At 41.2% G+C, this 18,641-nt stretch overlaps 1 non-coding gene across 1 annotated transcript; it reads right to left on the reverse strand.

Moving 5' to 3' along the window:
- Positions 1-6,431: 6,431 nt before the first annotated feature.
- LOC112725067 (small nucleolar RNA R71) lies at positions 6,432-6,539 on the reverse strand. Its single transcript, XR_003164197.1, has one exon. It is a non-coding gene; the product is annotated as a small nucleolar RNA R71 (small nucleolar RNA).
- Positions 6,540-18,641: the final 12,102 nt, after the last annotated feature.

Below are 18,641 nucleotides of genomic sequence, written 5' to 3' on the forward strand. Positions count from 1 at the left end.
CATTCGATGCCGTGATATCTGTGTTGAGTAATTTCAGGAATTATAGGTTAGGAATGACTCAGAAGAGAGGGAGAAAGCATGTACAAAAAGGGAGGAACATGAAGAATTGAAGTCTTGGGAGCAGCAGCATCGGCGCGCCCGCGCACTCCACGCGCTCGCCTGGATGGAACTGACTAGAAGTGGCGCGTAAGGATGGACGCATCCGCGCAGATTGGAAGATTTCTATCGACGCACACGCACAACTGGCGCGCACGCGTGGGAAGCTGCACGTGACCTCATTAAGAGAAATCGTGCCTGGCGATTTCTGAGGCCAAGGAGGCCCAATTTCAAGCTGTTTCTGCATGGAAAAAGACCCAAGGATGCTAAGGGGGAAAGGAGAGAGAACTCATTTTGACACTAGGACATAATTTTAGGAGTTTTTTTTGGTTCTTGGGTGATTCTAGAGAGAGAAACCCTTGTTCCTCTCTAGATCTAGTTTCCATTTTGATTTTTCCTTGTTGATTTGTGAATTGGATTTTGTTGATTACAGTTTTAATTGTTCAATTTAAATTCCTTGCTACAATCTTGCTTATATCTAGTGATAGTTTTATGATTCTTGCCAATTGTCATTTTTACCCATTTCATAAATGTTGTGGATCTTGTTTTGTTGATGTTACATTGATGATTTCTATGTTTACTCTTGTTGATTGTTTGATTGTACATTGATAATTGTTCGTGGGTTTTTGTAGAATTCAATTTAATTGCGATTTTGAACATGTCTTTTGTTAGTGCTTACCAAGTGTTCGACGAATTGTTCACTTTGATTATGGAGTAGTTCCTTCTCACTCTTGGCCTAGGTCAAGGGAATTGGGTAAACTTGAGTAGAATATTGCTTGTTCATTGGAATTGCTTAATTTTTGCTTACGTAGTTGAATTCGTTTATTGCAATTTAAGATTACTTGCTTGTTAAGTTTTTCCATTTATTTTCATGTTCATAACTCACAACCCCAGATTTCTAACCAATGTCGAAGTACATGTTTGCCCATTCCTTGTGAGACGATCCGAGGTTTGAATACTTTGGTTATTTCTATTGGGGTTGAACTTGTGACAACCAAATCCCTCTTCTAAATTTGATCTCCCGAGGATTGTTGTTGGTAAAGCTATACTCACAACGAGGTGTTATTAAAGAAAAATTTACCAATACACCCTTGGAGAGAGCATCAAATTTCTGGCGTTGTTGCCGGGGAATGGTTGCAACATATGCCTTGATATTGGTTATGTGAATATGTGAATACTGTAGATATTTTGCTCTTTCAATACTTAGCTAGAGTTTAAATTTCTTTTGCAATTGTACTATGACTTTCAAGTTTGATGACTCGGTCTCAACCGAATTCTAGCTTAGCCAACTTTGATCCTGAGATTGAAAGAACTTTGTTACACACTCGGCAAGCTAGAAGGCGATTGGACTACACGCCTAGTACTTCGGCCTCTCTTGAGGAAAACACCGAATCACTAGACGCCACCGAGGGTGACTTGGAGTCCGCTACTTCCTATTCTTCTGTTGGCACTACTAATACATCTTTGCATCCTACAGGTGAGCCACACATGGCGGAGCCACGCCGGATCACTTTGCATGAGCAAGGAGCTCCGGATATCATACCTCAACCGTTACAAGCAAGGTATCCTAACCTTGATCCAAACTTTGAGTTGAAGAGTAGCTTGATAAATCTACTTCCTAAGTATCATGGGTTTTTGGGTCAAGATCCCATCCGACATTTGAAGGATTTTCATGTTCTTGTTCTACGGCTCGAAGGCATGGAGCCGATGAGGTAGCCATCATGGTTTTTGCCTTTCCTTTTTCTCTTGAAGCACAAGCAAAAACATGGTTTTATTCGCTACCGGATGATATTGTGACTAATTGGGATTTCTTGAGAAGAGAGTTTCTTGACAAGATCTTCCCACCAGAGAAGACCGAGTACATCCTGAAAGAGATTTCGGGCATAATGCAAAGAGACCAAGAGAGCATGTATGAGTATTAGTCTCGGTTCAAGAGGCTATTGGAGTCATGTCCACATCACGGAATGACCACTCGCTTGCTCATTAGCTACTTTACCGGAGGTCTTTGTGCGGAAGATAGAAGATTGCTTATCGCCTATAGTGGCAGGTCCCTTTCTAAAAACAAGACGGAAGGAGAAGCTTGGGATTTGATAAAGGATGTCACCGAATTTATGCAACACACAAGAGTGAGGAATAACCCCCTTAAGGGTGTGGTAGAACCGTCCCCCTCTGAAGCAAGTCTAACCAAGGCACTTGGGGATATGGCCACCATCCTTACACAAATTCAAATAGATCAAAGGGAGTATTACTCCATCAAAGCCATCCAAGCCCCTTGATGAGCGGATAATTTATACGCTTTTTGGCATTGTTTTTAGTATGTTTTTAGTAGGATATAGTTACTTTTAGGGATGTTTTCATTAGTTTTTATGTTAAATTCACATTTCTGGACTTTACTATGAGTTTGTGTGTTTTTCTGTGATTTCAGGTATTTTCTGGCTGAAATTGAGGGACTTGAGCAAAAATCAGATTCAGAGGTTGAAGAAGGACTGCTGATGCTGTTGGATTCTGACCTCCCTGCATTCAAAATGGATTTTCTGGAGCTACAGAACTCCAAATGGCACGCTTCCAATTGCGTTGGAAAGTAGACATCCAGGGCTTTCCAGAAATATGTAATAGTCTATACTTTGCCCAAGTTAAGATGACGCAATCTGGCGTTCAACGCCAGCTCTCTGCCCAATTCTGGCGTCCAGCGCCAGAAACAAGTTGCAAAGTGGAGTTCAACGCCCAAAATGGCACAAAAGGTGGCGTTCAACTCCAAGAAGGACCTCTACACGTGCAACACTCAAGCTCAGCTCAAACACACACCAAGTGGGCCCCGGAAGTGGATTTATGCATCAATTACTTACTTCTGTAAACCCTAGTAGCTAGTTTATTATAAATAGGACCTTTTACTATTATATTAGACATCCTGGATTGTATTTTGATCCTGTGATCACGTTTTGGGGGCTGGCCTCTCGGCCATGCTTTGACCTTTCACTTATGTATTTTCAGCGGTAGAGTTTCTACACTCCATAGATTAAGGTGTGGAGCTCTGCTGTTCCTCAAAGATTAATGCAAAGTACTACTATTTTCTATTCAATTCAACTTATTCCACTTCTAAGATATTTATTCGCACTTCAACCTGAATGTGATGAACGTGACAATTATTATCATTCCCTATGAACGCGTGCCTGACAACCACGCCCGTTCTACCTTCTATTGAACGAGTATCTCTTAGATTACTAATACAGGGGACCGAGTCCGAGATATTGGGATCTTCGTGGTATAAGCTAGATTGATGGCGGCATTCATGAGAATCCGGAAAGTCTAAACCTTGTCCGTGGTATTCCGAGTAGGATTCTAGGATTGAATGACTGTGACGAGCTTCAAACTCGCGAGTGCTGGGCGTAGTGACAGACGCCAAAGGATAGTAAATCCTATTCCAGTATAATCGAGAACCTCCAGATGATTAGCCATGCAGTGACAGCGCATCGGACCATTTTCACAGGGAGGAATAGAATGCAACCAACGACAAAGGTGATGCCTCCAGACGATTAGCCGTGCTGTGACAGAGCATTTGGATCATTTTCCCGAGAGAGATCGAAAGTAGCCATTGGCACCGGTGACATTCTTACATAAAGCCAGCCATAGAAAGGAGTAAGATTGATTGGATGAAGACAGCAGGAAAGCAGAGGTTCAGAGGAATGAAAGCATCTCCATATGCTTATCTGAAACTCTCACCAATGATCTACATAAGTATTTCTATCCTTCTTATTAATTTTTGAAAACCCCATTACTATTTTATATCTGCCTGACTGAGATTTACAAGGTGACCATAGCTTGCTTCATACCAACAATCTCCGTGGGATTCGACCCTTACTCACGTAAGGTATTACTTGGACGACCCAGTGCACTTGCTGGTTAGTTGTGCAAAGTTGTGAACCATGGTATTGGCATCATGTTTTTGGCGCCGTTGCCGGGGATTGTTCGAGTTTGGACAACTGACGGTTCATCTTGTTGCTCAGATTAGGTAATTTTCTTTTTGTTTTCTTTTCAAAAATTTTTCAAAAATCTTTCAAAATTTCTTCCTTTGTTTTCGGAAAAAAAATTTTTAAAATAAAAATATTTTCAAAAATAAATTATTCTATGGCTTCAAAACTTTCAAGAATGAATTCTAGAGTTTCATGGTAACATGTTGAATCCTATCTGGCTGAAAAGCCATATCCAAACTCCTTTGGGATTGGTCTTCAACTAATCACCTCAATGGATGTAAATCCATTCTAAAGCTTGAATGGCTATTAAGCCATGTCTGACCCTTTGATTGGAGCTTTAGACTAAAGAGCACAAGATTCCTGGAATTCATATTAAAGATTTTGAAATCCTTATTTTTGTTTTTCAAATAATTTTCGAAAAAATACAAAAAAATTAGAAAATCATAAAAATCAAAAATATTTTTTGTGTTCTTGTTTGAGTCTTGAGTCATGTTATAAGTTTGGTGTCAATTGCATGTGCATCTTGCATTTTTCGAAAAAATCATGCATTCATAGTGTTCTTCATGATCTTCAAGTTGTTCTTGGTAAGTCTTCTTGTTTGATCTTTGCATTTGCATGTTTTGTGTCTTTTCTTGTTTTTCATATGCATTCTTGGATTCTTAGTGTCTAAGCATTAAAGAATTCTAAGTTTGGTGTCTTGCATGTTTTCTTTGCATTAAAAATTTTTCAAAAATGGGTTCTTGATGTTCATCATGATCTTCATAGTGTTCTTGGTGTTCATCTTGACATTCATAGCATTCTTGCATGCATTCATTGTTTTGATCCATAACTTTCATGCATTGCATCATTTTTCTTGTTTTTCTCTCTCTTCATTAAAAATTCAAAAATCAAAAAAATATCTTTCCCTTTTTCTCTCTCAAAATTTCGAAAATTAGATTTGACTTTTCCAAAAATTTTTAAAATCTAATTGTTTTTATGAGCCAAATCAAATTTTCAATTTAAAAATCTTATCTTTTTCAAAATCTTTTTCAAAAATCAAATCTTTTTCATTTTTCTTAGTTATTTTCAAAAATTATAAAAATATTTTTCAAAAATCTTTTTCTTATTTTTATATCAAATTTTCGAAAATAACAATAACAATTAATGTTTTGATTCAAAAATTTCAAGTTTGTTACTTACTTGTTAAGAAAGATTCAAACTTTAAGTTCTAGAATCATATCCTGTGATTTCTTGTGAATCAAGTCATTAATTGTGATTTTAAAAATCAAATATTTTTTTCAAAAAAACTAATTTTTATCATATCTTTTCAAAAATATCTTCTCATCTTATCTTTTTCAAAAATTTGATTTCAAAATATCTTTTCTAACTTCCTAACTTCTTATCTTTTCAAAATTTGTTTCAACTAACTAACTAACTTTTTGTTTGTTTCTTATCTTTTTCAAAACCACCTAACTAACTCTCTCTCTCTCTAATTTTCGAAAATATCTTCCCTCTTTTTCAAAATTTCTTTTTAATTAACTAATTATTTCAATTTTTTTAAATCTTAATTTTCGAAAATTACTAACATTTTTCAAAAACTATTTTCGAAAATTACTAACTCTTTTTCAAAAATTATTTTCAAAAATCCTCTCCCTCTCTCATCTTATTCTATTTATTTATTCATCTACTAACATCTCTTCCTCACATCACTCACCAAATTCGAACCCCCCTCTTCTATCTGTGTTCGAATTTTTTTCTTCTTCTTCTCTTCTTCTACTAACAATAAGGAACCTCTTTACTGTGTGACATAGAGGATTCTTCTTCTTTTCTTTTTCTCTTCTCTTTCTTATGAGCAGGGACAAAGAAAAAGGCATTCTTGTTGAAGCTGATCTAGAACCTGAAAGGACTCTGAAGAGGAAACTAAGAGAAGCTAAATTACAACAATCCAGAGACAACCTTATTGAAAATTTCGAACAAGTAAAGGAGATGGCAGCCGAACCCAACAACAATAATGCAAGGAGAATGCTTGGTGACTTTACTGCACCTAATTCCAATTTACATGGAAGAAGCATCTCCATTCCTGCCATTGGAGCAAACAACTTTGAGCTGAAACCTCAATTAGTTTCTCTGATGTAGCAGAACTGCAAGTTTCATGGACTTCCATCTTAAGATCCTTTTCAGTTCTTAACTGAATTCTTGCAGATATGTGATACTGTTAAGACTAATGGAGTAGATCCTGAAGTTTACAGGCTCATGCTTTTCCCTTTTGCTGTAAGAGACAGAGCTAGAGTGTGGTTGGACTCTCAACCCAAAGACAGCCTGAACTCTTGGGATAAGCTGGTCACGGCTTTCTTAGCCAAGTTCTTTCCTCCTCAAAAGCTGAGCAAGCTTAGAGTGGATGTTCAAACCTTCAGACAGAAAGAAGGTGAATCCCTCTATGAAGCTTGGGAAAGATACAAACAGTTGACCAAAAAGTGTCCTTCTGACATGCTTTCAGAATGGACCATCTGGATATATTCTATGATGGTTTATCTGAGCTATCAAAGATGTCATTGGATACTTCTGCAGGTGGATCCATTCACCTAAAGAAAACGCCTGCAGAAGCTCAAGAACTCATTGACATGGTTGCAAATAACCAGTTCATGTACACTTCTGAAAGGAATCCTGTGAATAATGGGACGCCTATGAAGAAGGGAGTTCTTGAAGTTGATACTCTGAACGCCATATTGGCTCAGAACAAAATATTGACTCAGCAAGTCAATATGATTTCTCAGAGTCTGAATGGAGTGCAAGCTGCATCCAACAGTACTCAAGAGGCTTCTTATGAAGAAGAAGCTTATGATCCTGAAAATCCTGCAATAGCAGGGGTGAATTACTTAGGTGAACCTTATGGAAACACCTATAATCCATCATGGAAAAATCATCCAAATTTCTCATGGAAGGATCAAAGGCCTCAACAAGGCTTTAATAATGGTGGAAGAAATAGGTTTAACAATAATAAACCTTTTCCATCATCCACTCAGCAACAGACAGAGAACTCTGAACAAAATACTTCTAATTTAGCAAACTTAGTCTCTGATCTATCTAAGGCCACTGTAAGTTTCATGAATGAAACAAGGTCTTCCATTAGAAATTTGGAAGCACAAGTGGGCCAGCTGAGTAAAAGGATCACTGAAATCCCTCCTAGCACTCTCCTAAGCAATACAGAAGAAAATCCAAAAGGAGAGTGCAAGGCCATTGACATAACCAAAATGGCCGAACCCAATGAGGGAGAGGAGGACGTGAATCCCAAGGAGGAAGACCTCCTGGGACGTCCAGTAATCAATAAGGAGCTTCCCTCTGAGGAACCAAAGGACTCTGAGGCTCATCTAGAGACCATAGATATTCTATTGAACCTCCTTATGCCATTCATGAGCTCTGATGAGTATTCCTCTTCTGAAGAGAATGAGGATGTTACTGAAGAGCAAGCTGCCAAGTTCCTTGGCTCAATCATGAAGCTAAATGCCAAATTATTTGGCATTGATACTTGGGAAGATGAACCTCCTTTGTTCATCAATGAACTAAGTGATCTAGATCAACTGACATTGCCTCAGAAGAGATAGGATCCTGGAAAGTTCATAATACCTTGTACTATAGGCACCATGATCTTTAAGGCTCTGTGTGACCTTGGTTCAGGGATAAACCTCATGCCCCTCTCTGTAATAGAGAAACTGGGAATCTATGGGGTGCAAGCTGCTAAAATCTCATTAGAGATGGCAGACAATTCAAGAAAATAGGCTTATGGACAAGTAGAGGACGTGTTAGTAAAGGTTGAAGGCCTTTACATCCCTGCTAATTTCATAGTCCTGGATACTGGAAAGGAAGAGGATGAATCCATCATCCTAGGAAGACCTTTCCTAGCCACAGCAAGAGCTGTGATTGATGTGGACAGAGGAGAATTGATCCTTCAATTAAATAAGGATAACCTTGTGTTTACAACTCAAGGATCTCTCTCTGCATCCATGGAGAGGAAGCATAAAAAGCTTCTCTCAAAGAAGAGTCAAACAAAGCCCCCACAGTCAAACTCTAAGTTTGGTGTTGGGAGGCCATAACCAAACTCTAAGTTTGGTGTTGAACTCCCATATCCAAACTCTAAGTTTGGTGTTGGAGAGTCTCAACAATGCTCTGAACATCTGTGAGGCTCCATGAGAGCCCACTGTCAAGCTATTGACATTATAGAAGCGCTTGTTGGGAGGCAACCCAATTTTTATCTAACTATATTTTTCTTAGTTATATGTCTTTATAGGTTCATGATCATGTGGAGTCACAAAATAAATATAAAAATTGAAAACAGAATCAAAAACAGCAGAAAAAAAATCACACCCTGGAGGAAGCATTTGCCTGGCGTTCAACGCCAGAACAGAGCATGGTTCTGGCGCTGAACGCCCAAAATGGGCAGTATCTGGGCGCTGAACGCCCAAAATGGGCATTATCTGGGCGCTGAACGCCAGAATTGCACCCTGGAGAGGAGCTGGCGCTGAAAGCCCAGAACAAGCATGGTTCTGGCGTTCAACGCCATAAATGGGCAACAAATGGGCGTTGAACGCCCAAAATGGGCACCAACCTGGCGCTGAACGCCCAGAGTTGTGTGCAAGGGCATTTTACATGCCTAATTTGGTGCAAGGTTGTAAATCCTTGAACACCTCAGGATCTGTGGACCCCACAGGATCCCCACCTACCTCCACTTACTTCTTCTCACCCCTCTTTCACAAAATCCCATAAACACTCTTCCCCAAAACCCTTCACCAATCACCTCAATCTCTCTTCCCCATCACCACTTCACCACTCACATCCATCCACTCTTCCCCATAAACCTACCTCATAAACTCCACCTACCTTCAAAATTCAAAATCAATTTCCCACCCAAACCCACCCTAAATGGCCGAACCTTTACTCCCCCTCCCATCCCTATATATAACCCTCCATTCTTCCTCATTTTCACAACAACACAACCCTCTCTTCTCTTCTTGGCCGAAACACAACCCCTTCTCCCTCTCCTCCATTTCTTCTTCTTCTTCATCTATGTTTTTCTTCTCTTGCTCGAGGGCGAGCAAAACTCTAAGTTTGGTGTGGTAAAAACATAAGCTTTTTGTTTTTCCATTACCATTGATGGCACCTAAGACCGGAGAATCCTCTAGAAAAGGAAAAGGGAAGACAAAAGCTTCCACCTCCGAGTCATGGGAGATGGAAAGGTTCATCTCCAAAGCCCATTAAGACCACTTCTATGATGTTGTGGCCAAGAAGAAGGTGATCCCCGAGGTCCCTTTTAAACTCAAAAGAAATGAGTATCCAGAGATCCGACATGAAATTCAAAGAAGAGGTTGGGAAGTTCTAACAAATCCCATCCAACAAGTCGGCATCCTAATGGTTCAAGAGTTCTATGCCAATGCATGGATCACCAAGAACCATGATCAAAGTAAGAACCCGGATCCAAAGAACTATGTTACAATGGTTCGGGGGAAATACTTGGATTTTAGTCCGGAAAATGTAAGGTTGGCATTTAACTTGCCTATGATGCAAGGAGATGAACGCCCCTACACTAGAAGGGTCAACTTTAATCAAAGGTTGGACTAAGTCCTTATGGAAATATGTGTGGAAGGAGTTCAATGGAAGATTGACTCCAAAGGCAAGCCGGTTCAACTAAGAAGATTGGACCTCAAGCCTGTGGCTAGAGGATGGTTGGAATTCATCCAATGCTCCATCATCCCCACTAGCAACCGATCTGAAGTTACTGTGGATCGGGCCATCATGATTCATAGCATCATGATTGAAGAGGAAATAGAAGTTCATGAAGTCATCTCTAATGAACTCTACAAAATAGCCGAAAAGTCATCCCCCATGGCAAGGCTAGCTTTTCCTCATCTTATTTGCCATCTATGTTACTCAGCTGGAGCTTTCATAGAAGGAGACATTCCTATTAAGGAAGAGAATCCCATCACTAAGAAAAAGATGGAGCAAGCAAGAGAGCCCATTCATGGAGCTCAAGAGGCGTATGAAGCTCATCACCATGAGATCCCGGAGATGCCTCAAATGCATTTTCCTCCATAAAACTATTGGGAGCAAATCAACACCTCCCTAGGAGAATTGAGTTCCAACATGGGACAACTAAGGGTGGAACATCAACAGCACTCCATCATCCTTCATGAAATAAGAGAAGATCAAAAAGCAATGAGGGAGGAGCAACAAAGACAAGGAAGAGACATAGAAGAGCTCAAGGACATCATTGGTTCCTCAAGAAGGAAACGCCACCATCACTAAGGTGGATTCATTCATTGTTCTTATTTCTTCTGTTTTTCATTTTCTATGTTATGTGCTTATCGATGTTTGTGTCTTTATTACATGATCATTAGTAGTTAGTAACTTTGTCTTAAAGTTATGAATGTCCTATGAATCCATCACCTCTCTTAAATGAAAAATGTTTTAATTCAAAAGAACAAGAAGTACATGAGTTTCGAATTCATCCTTGAACTTAGCTTAATTATATTGATGTGGTGACAATGCTTCTTGTTTTCTGAATGTATGCTTGAACAGTGCATATGTCTTTTGAAGTTTTTGTTTAAGAATGCTAAATATGTTGGCTCTTGAAAGAATGATGACAAGGAGACATGTTATTTGATAATCTGAAAAATCATAAAAATGATTCTTGAAGCAAGAAAAAGCAGCAAAGAACAAAGCTTGCAGAAAAAAATAGAAAAAAAAAATAAAGAGAAAGCAAGCAGAAAAAGCCAAAAGCTCTTAAAACCAAGAGGCAAGAGCAAAAAGCCAATAACCCTTAAAACCAAAAGGCAAGGGCAAATAAAAAGGATCCCAAGTCTTTGAGCATCAGTGGATAGGAGGGCCTAAAGGAATAAAATCCTGGTCTAAGCGGCTAAACCAAGCTGTCCCTAACCATGTGCTTGTGGCGTGTAGGTGTCAAGTGAAAACTTGAGACTGAGCGGTTAAAGTCAAGGTCCAAAGCAAAAAAAAAAAAAGAGTGTGCTTAAGAACCCTGGACACCTCTAATTGGGGACTTTAGCAAAGCTGAGTCACAATCGGAAAAGGTTCACCCAATTATGTGTCTGTGGCATTTATGTATCCGGTGGTAATACTGGAAAACAAAGTGCTTAGGGCCACGGCCAAGACTCATAAAACAGCTGTGTTCAAGAGTCATCATACTGAACTAGGAGAATCAATAACACTATCTGAACTCTGAGTTCCTATAGATGCCAATCATTCTGAACTTCAATTGATAAAGTGAGATGCCAAAACTATTCAAGAGGCAAAAAGTTATAAGTCCCGCTCATTTAATTGGAGCTATGTTTCATTGATAGTTTGGAATTTATAGTATATTCTCTTCTTTTTTATCCTATTTGATTTTCAGTTGCTTGGGGACAAGCAAGAATTTAAGTTTGGTGTTGTGATGAGCGGATAATTTATACGCTTTTTGGCATTGTTTTTAGTATGTTTTTAGTAGGATCTAGTTACTTTTAGGGATGTTTTCATTAGTTTTTATGTTAAATTCACATTTCTGGACTTTACTATGAGTTTGTGTGTTTTTCTGTGATTTCAGGTATTTTCTGGCTGAAATTGAGGGACTTGAGCAAAAATCAGATTCAGAGGTTGAAGAAGGACTGCTGATGCTGTTGGATTCAGACCTCCCTGCACTCAAAATGGATTTTCTGGAGCTACAGAACTCAAAATGGTGCGCTTCCAATTGCGTTGGAAAGTAGACATCTCGGGCTTTCCAACAATGTATATTAATCCATACTTTGTCCAAGTTTAGATGATGCAAACTGGCGTTCAACGCCAGCTCTCTGCCCAATTCTGGCGTCCAGCGCCAGAAGCAAGTTACAAAGTGGAGTTCAATGCACAAAATGGCACAAAAGGTGGCGTTCAACTCCAAGAAGGACCTCTACACGTGAAACACTCAAGCTCAGTCCAAGCACACACCAAGTGGGCCCCAGAAGTGGATTTATGCATCAATTACTTACTTCTGTAAACCCTAGTAGCTAGTTTATTATAAATAGGACCTTTTACTATTATATTAGACATCCTGGATTGTATTTTGATCCTGTGATCACGTTTAGGGGGCTGGCCTCTCGGCCATGCCTGGACCTTTCACTTATGTATTTTCAACGGTAGAGTTTCTACACTCCATAGATTAAGGTGTGGAGCTCTGCTGTTCCTCAAAGATTAATGCAAAGTACTACTGTTTTCTATTCAATTCAACTTATTCCACTTCTAAGATATTTATTCGCACTTCAACCTGAATGTGATGAACGTGACAATCATTATCATTCCCTATGAACGCGTGCCTTACAACCACTCCCGTTCTACCTTCGATTGAACGAGTATCTCTTAGATTACTAATACAGGGGACCGAGTCCGAGATATTGGGATCTTTGTGGTATAAGCTAGATTGATGGCGGCATTCATGAGAATTCGGAAAGTCTAAACCTTGTCCGTGGTATTCCGAGTAGGATTCTGGGATTGAATGACTGTGACGGGCTTCAAACTCGCGAGTGCTGGGCGTAGTGACAGACGCAAAAGGATAGTAAATCCTATTCCAGTATAATCGAGAACCTCCAGATGATTAGCCATGCAGTGACAGCGCATCGGACCATTTTCACAGGGAGGAATAGGATGCAACCAACGACAAAGGTGATGCCTCCAGACGATTAGCCGTGCTGTGACAGAGCATTTGGATCATTTTCCCGAGAGAGATCGAAAGTAGCCATTGGCACCGGTGACATTCTTACATAAAGCCAGCCATAGAAAGGAGTAAGATTGATTGGATGAAGACAGCAGGAAAGCAGAGGTTCAGAGGAATGAAAGCATCTCCATACGCTTATCTAAAACTCTCACCAATGATCTACATAAGTATTTCTATCCTTCTTATTAATTTTCAAAAACCCCATTACTATTTTATATCTGCCTGACTGAGATTTACAAGGTGACCATAGCTTGCTTCATACCAACAATCTCCGTGGGATTCGACCCTTACTCACATAAGGTATTACTTGGACGACCCATTGCACTTGCTGGTTAGTTGTGCGAAGTTATGAACCATGGTATTGGCATCATGTTTTTGGCGCCATTGCCAGGAAAGGAAAGAGCAATGAATTTTACATAATCAAAGTGTAATCACAATTTCTGCGCACTACCCCTCCTCCGGTTGCTCAACTTGAAGGCCCTCCTAGGATTTGTGGGTTGTGCTCTAGCACCACACATTACACCGACCAATGCCATCAAATTCAAGAGGAACATGCCCTTGTGGTAGGCAATGTGAATTACAACAACCGTCCACCATATCCTTCTCAAGGCCAGAACAACTACCATCAAGGTAGCAATCAACATCAAGGGTGGAGAGATAATGCACAAGGAAGCAATCAGAACCAAAGATGGAACAACCCTTCTTCTCATCACAATAACAACTAATCTTCATCCCAATACCACCACAATAACACTAACTACCAAGCCAACCAAAATCAAAACAACTATACCAAGTACCAAACACCACACCATAGACAACAGAACCAAACTCCTACATCTTCCAACAATCAAGTTGATGAGCTTAGAGCCACTATGGAAAAACGAGATGAGATCAACAAGGCTCAATTCGAGGCCTTGAACACTCAATTGGCCAACCTCACCAATATACTCTCAAAGATGAACATGTCAAGCCAACCACCAACTCCCAATAACAACACCACCTATCCCTCAAGTTCCCCCAACCTTCCATCACAACCCCAACCAAACCTAAGAGGCGGTCTCAATGCCATCACTCTACGGTCGGGGACTACATTGGAGGAGATACCCCCAAGAGTCATGGGAAAGATGCATGAGGAAGAGGTAGTTATTGGAACTCCACATGAAGAAGAGGTGGTAAACAAAAGGCATGAGGAAGAAGGAGTAAACCTCAAGGAACTCAAGAGGAAAGCCGTAATCGATGAATCAATTTCTATTCCATTTCCTTCCATGGTGAAGAAAGCAAAGAAGACACCGGAATTTGATTTAGACATGCTCCAAGTGTTCAAAAAAGTCGAGGTAACCATACCACTCCTTGATGCTATTCAACAAATCCCCAAGTATGCAAAATTTTTGAAAGACTTGTGTACACACAAGGATAGAATAGGGGAATTGGAGACACTATCCTTGGGTAGCTCGATTTCTTCCTTGATGGAGCCTATTCCAAGAAAATGTGGTGACCCTGGACCGTGCTTAGTGTCTTGTTGTATTGGTGGATACACTTTTCATGATTGTATGTGTGACTTGGGAGCTTGTGTTAGCATCATGCCGCTTTTCATCTATGTGCGGTTGAATTTAGCTCCATTGAAGAAGTCGGCGGCAAGGTTTGCCTTAGCCGATAAAAGTGTGATCACAGTAATGGGAATAGCTGAAGATGTACTTGTGGCAATTAAGGATTTGGTTTTTCCGGTTGACTTTTACATCCTTGAGATGCCCCCAACGGAAGGTAGAAGCTCATCCTCCGTCCTACTTGGTAGACCTTTCCTCAAAACCTCCAAATTCAAGCTAGATGCCTTTACTGGTGTATATTCCTTTGGAGTTGGAGACAAGACTATCAAGTTCAATTTAGAGGAAGCCATGAAACATCCTCCCGAAGAACATTCTATGCTCCAATGCAACATAATTGATGAAGTGGTAGCGGAAGTACAAGAAGAAGATCATGACAAGTCGTGCTACCCCACCGTTGAGGAGATAGATAACCAAGAGGATGAACTTAAAGAAGTTGTCAAGAATGAGTCCCATAAGCTTGATGAAAAGGAACCTCATCTGGAGGTAGCAAGTGAACTGAAACCCCTTCCCTCCCATCTGAAATATGCGTTCCAAGAAGACAACTGTGGGTTTCCAGTTATTATTGCTAGTGAACTCTCAAGTGAAGAAGAGGAAAAACTCCTAGACGTTCTAAGAAAGTACAAGAAAGCGATAGGATGGAGCCTTGCGGATATTGTGGGGATTGACCCGCATAAGTGCATGCATAGGATATTTCTCCAAGATGGAGCCAAGCCGGTTCGGCAACCGCAAAGGAGGCTCAACCCAACCATCCTTGACGTAGTGAAGAAAGAGGTCACCCGACTACTGGATGCGGATATCATATACCCTATTTCCGACAGTGAGTGGGTGAGCCCGGTTCAAGTTGTTCCCAAGAAGTCGGGCATCACAACGGTCAAGAAGGAAGACGGAGAAATGGTCACTAAAAGAGTGCAAAATGCGTGGCGAGTATGTATTAACTACAGAAGATTGAATGACGCCACACGGAAGGACCATTACCCCTTACCCTTCATCGATCAGATGCTGGACCGCTTGGCAGGTAAATCTCACTACTGTTTTCTTGATGGATTTACTGGATATTTTCAGATACATATTGCTCCTGAAGATCAGGAGAAGACCACGTTTACATGTCCGTTTGGCACCTTTGCCTATAAAAGGATGCCATTTGGACTATGTAATGCACCTGCTACTTTTCAGAGGTGCATGATGAGTGTCTTCTCCGATCTAATGGAAAATTGTCTAGAAGTTTTTATGGACAATTTTAGCGTTTATGGTGTCTCATTTGATTGTTGTTTGGAGAGCTTGGCCAAGGTCCTAGCTAGATGTGTTAACACCAACCTTGTCTTGAACTTTGAAAAATGTCACTTTATGGTATGACAAGGCATAGTGTTGGGACATGTAGTATCTCATGAAGGCATTTCCGTGGACCCGGCCAAGGTCGATGTTATTACTACTTTGCCTCACCCCTCATCTGTGAGGGAGGTCCGCTCGTTTTTAGGACATGCAGGATTTTACAGGCGCTTTATCAAGGACTTCAGCAAGATTGCCTTGCCATTGTCGCGCCTACTCCAAAAAGATGTGGATTTTGAGTTTGACAGTGAATGTGTGAAAGCTTTTGAAGAGTTGAGGAAAATTCTCACCATAGCACCGATTGTGCAAGGCCCCAACTGGAGGTTGCCGTTTGAGATAATGTGCGACGCGTCAAACTATGCTGTGGGTGCCGCGCTTGCACAGCGCGAGGGTAAACTCCCTTATGTCATTGCCTACTCTTCTAAGACACTAGATGCCGCAAAATCCAACTATACCACTACTGAAAAAGAACTCTTAGCCATTGTTCATGCCTTAGATAAATTCAGATCTTATTTGCTAGGTTCAAAGATAGTGGTATACATGGATCATGCAGCTTTGAAGTATTTATTGACAAAGAATGAGTCAAAGCCTAGACTCATACGTTGGATCTTGCTTTTGCAAGAATTCGACATTGAGATTAGGGACCAGAGTGGATCTCAAATCATGGTTGCTAATCATTTAAGCTGCATTGAGAATTTAAAAACTGATCCATTTCCGATCAATGACTCATTTCCATTGGAAAGTTTGCATGCTGTGTCGGCTAGTTTTCCTTGGTTTGCCCCAATGGCGAACTACTTGGTTGCAAGAATCTTCCCTCCCAACTTTTCGAAATATCAAAGGGACAAGCTGAGGAGTGAATCCAAATACTATATTTGGGATGACCCTCACTTGTGGAAGAGAGGTGTAGACCAAGTAATCCGAAGGTGTGTCACGGAATCGGAATTTCAACCAATTCTGGAAGCTTGTCATTCGTCCGACTATGGTGGCCACTTTGGCCCACAAAGGACTGCCAAAAAGGTGTTGGATTGCGGATTCTGGTGGCCAACCTTATTCATGGATGCTAACCGGCTATGTGTGTCTTGTCATCAGTGTCAAAAGTCAGGAAACACATCCCAAAAGGATGAAATGCCTCAGCAACCTATGTTGTTCTGTGAGATATTTGATGTGTGGGGCATTGACTTTATGGGAGCATTTCCTAACTCTAGTGGGTATCTGTACATTCTGTTAGTGGTTGACTACGTGTCAAAGTGGGTGGAGGCCGTGCCTACCCGCCTTGACGACGCCAACACCGTTGTTTCTTTCATTAGGAATCACATTGTATGCCGTTATGGGTCGCCACGAGCAATCGTGAGCGACCAAGGATCCCACTTTTGTAACAGGAAGGTAGAAGCATTGCTCAAGCGCTTTGGAGTATCACATAAGGTTGCTACTGCTTATCATCCGCAAACAAATGGGCAAGCGAAAGTGTCCAACCAGAAAATCAAGAGAATCTTGGAAAAAGTGGTCAATCCACAAAGAAAGGATTGGAGCCTCCGGTTAGGAGATGCACTATGGGCATACAGAACGGCCTACAAGACTCCGATAGGGATGAGTCCCTTTCGGATCGTCTATGGTAAGGCATGCCACCTTCCGGTGGAAATTGAGCATCGAGCATATTGGGCGATAAAGCAGTGCAACATGGATTTAGCTAAGGCGGGTGAAGCTAGGAAGTTACAATTAGAAGAGCTTGAGTGTTTGAGGAACGAGTCATATGAGAATGCCCGAATTTACAAGGAAAAGACTAAAGCGTTCCATGACCATCATATTCGGAAGAAGGACTTTAAAGAAGGAGATGAAGTCCTCCTCTACAACTCAAGGCTCCGATTTATTCCTGGCAAGCTCCGTTCTAGATGGGAAGGACCTTTTAAGGTGAAAGAAATGAAGCCCTATGGAGTGGTGGAATTGTTTGATCCCAAAAGTGAAGCAACTTTCAAGGTGAATGGGCATAGAGTGAAGAAATATCATGGTTGCAAACCTCCAAGGGAGCTAGAGATGTACATATTGGAGGATGCACCAAGTAGAGATGAAGCTTGAGAAGAGGACCGTCCAACTTAAGGATGTTAAAGAAAAGTGCTTGGTGGGAGGCACCCCACCGTGGTAAGATCTTCCTTGTTTATACCATCTTGTAGTATCCTTAGTTCCTTGAATTTTGTGCTCTTTTGATGATTGATTGAGTGCTTAGGGATGTTAGCTTTGTTGATTCTGTTAGATAGGTAGAATGTTCATTTAGATAGGTTGTGAAAGAGATAAGGAAAACACAAAATTTTTCTTTGAAAAAGAGCACCGATGCGCAAGCGCACAGTGCACGCACGCGCCGGTTGCGAATTTCCATTTTCAGGCCAAAAACCCGAGAGTCAGGCCAACTTTGTGCCCAACTCGTGCCAGGCACCCAGGCGTTCGCGTACATGCCGCCTGCGCGCACCATTGCCAGTTGACCATCGACGCGCAAGCGCACTATGCGCGCGCGCCGATGGAGCTATATGGAGTCTCTGGTACAAAAACCAGAGAGTTGTGTCATGATTGGGCCAACTTTGTGCCAAAACTGACGCGCCCGCGCATGGTGCGCATCCGCGCGCATGTCACCCTGGGTCACCCTGGTACAAAAACCAGAGAATTGAGCCAGGTTTATGCCACTTTTGTGCCTGGGGCACAGCTCCTTTCGCGCGCGCGCCACTGACGCGCACGCGCCCTCAGCTAGTACCTTCACCGATGCGTCAGCGCACCTTGTGCGCGCGCGCCATCTGCGCGAATCAGTTTTATACTTCGTGCCGTTCCACTTCCTTTCTCACTCACCCTTCTTTTTCTTTCTTAGCTCCTACTCCCTTCATCACTTCACTTCTCTTCTCTTCTTCTCCTTCTTCCACAACCCACCACCATTATCTCTGGCCACTCGCC

This window comes from Arachis hypogaea, chromosome 11, assembly GCF_003086295.3.
Source record: "Arachis hypogaea cultivar Tifrunner chromosome 11, arahy.Tifrunner.gnm2.J5K5, whole genome shotgun sequence".
In the NCBI taxonomy this organism is placed as follows: domain Eukaryota; kingdom Viridiplantae; phylum Streptophyta; class Magnoliopsida; order Fabales; family Fabaceae; genus Arachis; species Arachis hypogaea.